Source organism: Vombatus ursinus, unplaced genomic scaffold (genome assembly GCF_900497805.2).
Source record: "Vombatus ursinus unplaced genomic scaffold, bare-nosed wombat genome assembly UNPS02014832.1, whole genome shotgun sequence".
Taxonomy (NCBI): Eukaryota; Metazoa; Chordata; class Mammalia; order Diprotodontia; family Vombatidae; genus Vombatus; species Vombatus ursinus.
The window spans coordinates 52,971,321-52,980,384 of NW_020954610.1; the positions used below are offsets into that span (position 1 = coordinate 52,971,321).

Below are 9,064 nucleotides of genomic sequence, written 5' to 3' on the forward strand. Positions count from 1 at the left end.
CGGGCCACTTCCCACCCTTAATTTTATCTAGGCTCCATTCTCCTTTGGTCATCCCTGGAGTTCTATTACCTCACAGACTACTTGGCCACTCCTAGATCCCTCCCATAGTCTTTCTGTATATAAGGTCCATCTTGTCTCCATTAAAATGCTCTGATTCTTATAATCTATCCACTGCTCAGATTTTTACAATCTAGCCAATAGCTCACAGATGCTCAGATTCCTTAAGAGTCTGGCTAATATGGTGGATCTTTAATAAATCTTGTCTTTGGCTGAAAAAAAAATAATAAAAATGACAATACTACCTAAATTAATTGACTTGCTCAATGTCCTACAAATCAAACTACCAACGGATTACTTTATAGAGCTAGAAAAATAGTAACAAAATTAATCTGGATAAATCTCAAGGGAAATAATGAAAAAAATGGGAAAGTAAGAGGCTTAGCAGTAGCAGATCTCAAAATATATTACAAAGCTGTAGTCACCAAAACAATTTGGTACTGGTTACAAAATAAAGAAGTTGATGGGTGAAACAGAATAGGTGTACAATATAAAGAAGCAAACAAGTATATTAGCCTAGTTCTAATAAGCCCAAAGATCTCACCTGTTAAGGTAGAAACTTATTATTGAGAAAAACTATTGGGAAAACTGAAAAGCAATCAGAAACTAGGTGACCAATCTTATACTATGTACCACGATAAACCCCAAATGGAGTTATGACTTTGACATAAAGGTTAGCATAATAAATAAACTAGAGGAGAAAGGAAGAAATTACTCATCACATCTATGGATAGGGGATAAGTTTATAGCCAAATAAGAGAGAGGACAGAAGGTAAAACAGACACTTTTGATTACATAAAACATGTTTTTGTATAAACAAGACCAATGCAGCTAAATTAGAAGAGAAACAAGTAAGTGGAGGAAAAAAATCTTTTCAGTGTTTCTCTGATAAAGGTAAGATTTTAATACATATGGGGAAATGATACAAATTTATAAAACTAAGAAGCCATTCTCCAGTTGATAAAAGGTCGAACAATATGAATAGGCATTTTTCAGAGGAAGAAATATAGATTATCATAACGATATTAAAAAAAATATTCTCAATTGTTAATAAGTGGAAAAATAACTCTGATGTCCACCTTGCACCCCTCAGATTGGCAAACTTGAAAAATATGGAAAATGAAAAATGCTGGAGGGGTTTTGGGGAAATGAGGGCATTAACACACTACTGGCAGGTTTGTAAATCGGTCCAGTCTTTCTGGAAAGTAATTTGGAATTATGCCCAAAAATCTATTAAACTGTGCTTACCCTTTGACCAGAATACCACTGCTAGATCTGTATCCCCAAAGAGAATAAAGAGGAAAAGGACCTATACATACATAAATATTTATAATAGTCCTATTTGCAATAGCAAAGAATTGGAAATGAGAGTCGTGAGTGGGGAGTGTTCCCATCAATAAGGGAATGACTGAACCAGTTATAAAATATGAATGTGATGGAATACTATTACACTATTAGAAATGATGAAGACGACAGTTTCCTCCTCATCTGAGAAGACTTGTATGACTAATACTGAGTGAAATAAGCAAAGGCAGGATGACAGTTTATTTTTGTTGTTCAGTCACTTCAGTCATGTAGGACTCTTTGTAACCCCATTTGAGATTTTCTTGGCAGAACTCCATAGTGGTTTGCTATTTCCTTCTCTAGCACATTTTATAGATGAAGAATTAAGGCAAATGAGGTTAAATGAACTGTCCAACATTACCTGGCTAGTTCGCTTAAATCCAGTTCACTTGCATGTCATGGCATCACCTCCCTGATGTCATGGTTGTCTTTGAGAAAGGACAAACAACAATAACAACAACCACCTCTGTCTGAGACCATGTTTGAACTCAGGAAGACTCATCTTCCTGACTCCAGTCCCTGAACTCTCTCCCTGTACAAACCTACCTGCCCCTGTTTATACAACAACACTGTAAAGACTTAAGAACTGAGATAAGTGCAACGATCAACCACAATTCAAGATGAATCATGACAAAACAAGCTACTCTCTTCAAGATAAACAGGGGATGGACTGAGAGTACAGATTAAGGCATTTCAGCGGAGGGAGGAGAAAGACATGGCTAATAAGGGATTTGTTTTGCTTGATTACATATGTGATATATATATATACATATATATACTATTATATAATAATAATATGTATATACAAAAGTTTTGCTTTTCTTTATTTGTCAGTGGGCGAGGTATGGGATAAAAGGGAGTATAGACAAATTTTTTATTGAAAAAATATAAAATTTAATTTTAAAAATGAATAAATTCTTATTTAAAGAGTGTTAGATTAACTGATCTTTGATCTATATATGTATATATGTATGTATGTATGTGCGTATGTGTGTATGTGTATGTGTGTGTGTGTGTGTATGTATTTAGTCCAATGGTGCAAATTTAAATGTACCCACGCCTTCTTATCCGTAAATCCACAATATGTTGAGATACATTGTGTATATATCACTAGAGTACCTTGCTTGTCCATCATGTATCCTTTACTCTCATACAGGCAGCCAAAATCCTTTTCAAATTATACATAATCTGTCTAATGCTGCCCTTCACATCACTTCTCCTAAATCATTCTTTATTGGTGAATTTACAACAGCTTCTTCATTCCTACTAGTCACTTCTCCACTGTTCTATAGGTGACCTGCAACTTTAATTCTTCAAAGACTGTGATATTCTACAACATTCAGGAATACAGCATTACCGGGAGATGTTTAAAAGGGGTACCTTTGTTTAATTGGGAAAATTGGGGTCATTAAAAGCACTACAAAATTTCCCAAATTCAAACTTAATTACCCACTCCAATTAATTCTGGGCCCAATATTCTACATATTTTTAATGAGAAAGGGAGAGAAAGAGAAGTATATAAGTATGTAATCACACAGACCGTCCTTAGGAGTTATTGATCCAACTATCTATCATAGTCTGGAGAATAGTCACTCTCCATTCATTCATTTTTTCCTACATGGAAAGTTAGATTGAAATTCCCAAGTGATTATGTACCTCATTTAGAAGTTTCTATAATGTTCTTGAACTTGAAAAGAAATTCAATGTCATTTGTGAATTGTATCATCCAGAATACACTACAAGCTACAAGGAATAGCAGCAGAAAACTTTGCTTTTTTTTTTCTACTTCACATTAATAATCAAAAGGTCATCAAGATTATTTTTGTCATTCCATTTTCTACAAAATCTTGTAGTATGTTAACATGTAGATGAAAGATAACTTGTTGTAGAGCAGTCTTTAAGGTATGGGTTTTGATTTTATTTGAACAAACAAGTGTTTAACATCCTCTTCATTTTTATATACCATGAGAATTGATTTTTCAGGGCTCTCAAAATTATGTCACCACCAGCACAGTCAGACTTCCATATGTATATACTTGTTCTAGTCTAGATGGCTTTCTCATCTTTATTTTCTTCAGTGCCTTTGTTACTTACTTATAAAGCTATGAAATAAGTGTAAAAATTATGGTTCCACTGTCATTCATGGAGAAAGATTTTGTAATATAAATCCTGAAGGATCTTTTCTATTTTTCATTTATTTCTATTTCTCATTGCCTTCTTCCTAGTTCCATTATTAAGTAAACAGATGCAAAAAGAGAGTGTCTTTCACTACTGAGGGAAAGATAATACATGAAAGAGAGCTTTTTAAAAAGCAGTGGGAGTGGGTTGGAGATAACCACATTGAAACATGATGGCAAAGTCCAGGGATTGAAACACTGCTGATCTGGACCCTTCATCAAAACAGAGGAACTCAGCAATGGGAGAAGGGGGCCACAAGGGTTAAGGAAGAAGGCAACTGAAGCACAATGACAAAAGAATAGAGTAAAGGATGGCTGACCTAGGGATAATCCAACTTAATTGGGTCACTAAGCAAAATTGCAGTAAACTTGGTTTTTCTTCCTCTGCTCTTCACTGGTATATGAGAGAATATGCTTCATAATCTTCAAATATCTTCCTCCATAGAATTTTACAAATGAGTATATGTTCTAGATTGTTATTGCCCTTGGCTGTTGTAATTCTCTGCTTGGCAAGGAGATCAAGCCCAGGTGCTTCCTAGTCACTTTTGGTCTCTGTATTACTAATTAATAAAGATGAAAGATCCTTAGGCATTATGATAGCCAGTGTAGATGTCCTTTCCTTTAACCACCTCATTTTTCAACATTCTATCCATGTTTTACCTAAAAGAACATTGGAGCTATGGGTTCTTAGATTATTAGGTGCAATTAACAAGAAACAGTATAATAATATGATAGCCATGTCTGCCCCCTGCCTGTTTCTGGACTGCTGATCTAAGAATCTTTTTTATATTTTAAATAAAGTTTTATTGTATATTAAAATATAAAACTATTGTTAGCTTTCTCCAGCCAAAGTTTGCCAACCCCTGGTTTAGTTGCTTCTTAATTTCCCATTTTCATTGCAAATGATTTTTAAAGCCTACACATTTTGACATAGTTCAAACTTAACACAGCAATGAATGCCTGCCTGTTGTATTTGAACATTCAAATTATACGAGAATCATAGATTTCCATTTTTTAGCTACTAGACAATTGACTATATGGATATTTTCCACATTGGGTTCTCTGATGGCTTGAATTAATTTATTTAGTTGTATGGAGTGTCTGCTTGCTCCCTACAGAGAGCTTGAAGTTTTAACTTGGCAATTAATCTTCATTGGTGGTTTGAAGTAAGGACAGTGCACAAGGATTTTACTATAAGAATTGTTAAAATGCTATATTTGAAGCAAGAGAAGAGCTAACTGAAGTTTCTAAATCTCCCTATCATTGTTGTACCCCTCTGTTCTTTAGAATTTGCAGGGGTGAAATAGTCTGTGTAGCAAACAACATAACTATTGCATAACAAAAATTTCTCATTTCTCCACTGGGCTCCCCTCTAAACGCTAGAGATATTCTGGTAGGTTGTTTAAGTTTCCATGGGTACCAGCATAGCACTTTGTTATCCCTTTGCTAGTCTCTCTAGATACAATATTTAATTACCACTCTTTCAATTGTATACTTATTTTACTCCATTTTATGTGTGCAAGTCAACCAATCAACAAGTATTTATTAAATATTTATCATGTCCTAGGCACCTTGCTAATTGCTGAGGTTACAAAGATAATTTTTTAAATAATTCATTTATTTTTAGTTTTCAGCATTCACTTCCATAAGATTTTGAGTTTTAAATTTTCTCCTCACTTCTTCTCCCCCCTCCTCAAGATGGCATGTAATCTGATATAGGCTCTATGAATATGTTCATATTAAGTATATTTTCACATTAGTCATGATGTATAGAAATAAAACTAATGAGAGGAACCAAGAGAAAGAAGAAATAAAACAAAACAAAACAAAACGAAACAAAAAGGAGAGCAAATAGTATGATTCCATCTGCATTCAGATTCCATGATTCTTTTTCTGGATGTGGATAACATATTCCATCATGAGTCTTTTGGAGTTGTCTTAGATCCTGGCATTGCTGAGAAGAGCTGTCTATCACAGTCAGTCATCACACAATGTGGCCGTTACTGTGTACAATGTTCTCCTGGTTCTACTCACTTCACTCAGCATCAGTTCATATAAGTCTTTCCAGGTTTTTCTGAAGTCTGCCTGCTCAACAATTCTTATAGCACAACAGTATTCCATTGCATTCATACACTACAACTTCTTCAGTCATTCCCCAGTTGATGGACATTCCCCTCAATTTCCAATTCTTGGCCACCACAAAAAGAGCCACTATAAATATTCTTGTACATGTGTGTCCTTTTCTTGTTTTTATTATCTTTGGGATACAGACCTAGAAGTGGTATTGCTGGGTCAAAGGGAATGCACAATTTTATAGCCCTTTGGGCATAGTTCCAAATTGCTCCAGAATGGCTGGATCAGTTCACAACTTCACCAACAATGCATTAGTGTTCCAGTTTTCTTATCTCTTCTCCAACATTTATCATTTTCCTGTTTTGTCATCTGACAGGTGTGATGCGGTATCTCAGAGTTGTTTTGATTTGCCTTTCTCTAACCAATAATGATTTAGAGCATTTTTTCATATGACTATAGATAGCTTTAATTTCTTCCTCTGAAAACTGCTTATTCATATCCTTTTACCATTTATCAATTGGGGAATGACTTGTGTCCTTACAGATTTGACTCAGTTCTCTATATATTTAAGAAATAATGCCTTTATCAGAGACACTGGCTCAAAAAATTGTTTCCCAGCTTTCTGCTTCCCTTCTACTCTTGGTTGCATTGGCTTTGTTTGTGCAAAAAACTTTTTTAATTTAATGTAATCAAAGTCATCCATTTTGTATTTCATAATGTTCTCTATTGCTTGTTTGGTCATAAATTCTTCCCTTCTCCTTAAATCTGATAGGTAAACTATTCCTTGCTCTCGTAGTTTGCTTATAGTATCAGTCTTTATATCTAAATCATGTACCCATTTTGACTTTACCTTGGTATAGGGTGTAAGATGTTCATCTATGCCTAATTTCTGCCACAATATTTTCCAGTTGTCCTGGCAGTTTTTGTTAAATAATGAATTCTCATCCCAGAAGCTGGAGTCTTTGGATTTATCAAATAGTAGATTATTAATAGTCATTGACTGTTGTGACTTGCATACCTAACCTATTCCACTGATCCACCCCTTTATTTCTTAGCCAGTACCAAGTAGTTTTGATGAGTGTTGCTTTATAATACAATTTAAGATCTAGTATAACTAGGCCACCTTCCCTTGTATTTCTTTATATTAGTTCTCTTGATATTCTGGACCTTTTGTTCTTCCAGATGAATTTTGTTTTTGTTCTTTCTAGCTCTATAAAATAATTTTGGTAGTTTGATTGGTATGTCACTGAATAAGCAAATTAATTTAGGTAGAATTGTCATTTTTATTACATTGTATTAGGTTGGCCTATCCATGAGCAGTTATTTAGATCTGACTTTATTTGTGTGAAAAGTGTTTTGAAATGATAAAAATTGAATAGTACCTGCCTTCAAGAGCTTACATTCTGATGGGGGAGACAGCATACACATATACAAGGAATCCAAGGATAAGTTCAAATATTCCTCTTTAATTAGTGACATTTCAACATGTCTTTCCATCAACTAAACTGAGTACCTACTCAAGTTCACTAAATGCTGCCAATTTAATAAATTGGAGAAACTTCCTTTCCAAATAGTAGCTACTCATATTACATTATAATAAATCCCTAAATCTCCTAGTATTAGATATGTAGTAAAGATGTTGAATATATAATTTATTAACAACAAAATCATTAAAGATAAAGCTAAAAAAATTTCCACCGAGAAAGGAGTCTCTGTTTTCTACCTCTCTAGCTTCTCTAACTTCTCTTAATCTATGACAAGAAAACAGTCTCTTCAAGTTTCTCTCAAGCCTTCATTCTGAATAGTCTCCAAAATGATGTTATAACTGCCATCTCTACAACATTCCATTTGCTCTTAAAGATATTGTAACAGTTTCTGTAGACTTTGTTAGAGAACCTAGTTAAATGGATGTTACACACTATGTGTAAAATGAATACAAGGTAATTTGTGTAAGGGACTGCATTAGTTTGGGAATCAGAAGACCTGGTTTTAAATATTGATTCTGTTACATACTTACTATTTTTTGCTTCACTTCATCATTTAACACACAAAAAAAGGATGATACTTAATAGTTCAACCAGCTTTAACTCTGGAACAGGAGATTCTAGACAGAGCTATTGGTGAGATGGCCCTCCTGTTGACCCAGAGGAACTCTTTTGGAAGATCTTTAGGGAGTTTTCAGAATCTTCATTTGGAGATTTCCAAAATGTATTTGATCAGCCTCAGGAGTACATCATGGAACATTCATTCAAGCTGCAAAGGGTGTTAACAAACAATTTACTGTGAACAGTAATGACTCATGGGAGCAATGTGATGGCAAAGGAAATTAACCTGGCACCAAAGTTCATCAGTGCCATTATTGCAGTGGCACAGGAATGGAAACCATAAATACAGATCCTTTTGTGATGCATTCTATGTGTAGGTGATGCAGAGGCCCTGAATCCATAATAACTACTTATGTATGGTATGTAAGGGAACAGGACAAGCCAAAAAGAAGGTCATGTCCCAATACCTCCAGGAACAGAGAATGGCCAAACTATTAGAATGCCTGTAGGGGAAAAAAAAAAAGAAATTTCCATAACATTCAAAGTTCAGAGAAGTCCTGTGTTTAGAATGGATGGAACATATATCCATTCAGACCTCTTTATTTCTGTAGCTCAAGCTGTCCTTGGTGGGATAGCCAGAGCTCAGGGACTATATGAGACAATCAATGTCACAATCCCTCCTGGGATACAGGTTGACCAAAAGATACAAATGAGTTGGAAAGGCATCCCTCAGATTAATAGTTCTGGCTATAGCGACTGCTATATTCACCTAAAGATTAGAATTCCCAGAAGACTGACAAACAGGCAGCAAAGCCTGATGCTCAGCTACACAGAGGATGAGACTGATGTCAAAACAGTGTGACAAACACGGCTGCTGGTGGCAGCAGAATGGATAGCTCTGCCAGAGGCAGAGGGAGGCTTGAGGCTGGGGAGAACAAGAGGGGTTCCCTTTCCAAACTTAAGAAAATGTTTAGTTCTTGATATCCCAAGTAAGGTAAACAGTCCACTGCAAACTAGACAGAGGAAGTCAGAGAGACACATCGTTCTGTCTATTGTACTGGAAAATGAAAGGACACCAGATCAATAGCACAGCAACTGCATACAGAGGCTTTCTCACATACTTCAGCAACAGTAGAATCACGTGACAAATTTTCCCTTAGAATAGGGTTATCAGTGGATGGACTTAACAATAAGATGTGCCTTAACTCTAAGATAGACCCTGATATCCTAATAGATGATGCAAATTTCCTGTCCATGGGAAGGTAAGCCAAATCTTTCTGACTCTACATATAGCAAAACAATTACATACTTCTTATGGAGCCAAATTTTTAATTTGGAGTTAGATGTGGTGGAAATTGTAGCTATGAA

At 35.2% G+C, this 9,064-nt stretch overlaps 1 pseudogene; it reads left to right on the plus strand.

The window, feature by feature from the left end:
* Positions 1-7,709: 7,709 nt before the first annotated feature.
* Positions 7,710-8,677, plus strand: LOC114025857 (annotated as a pseudogene).
* Positions 8,678-9,064: the final 387 nt, after the last annotated feature.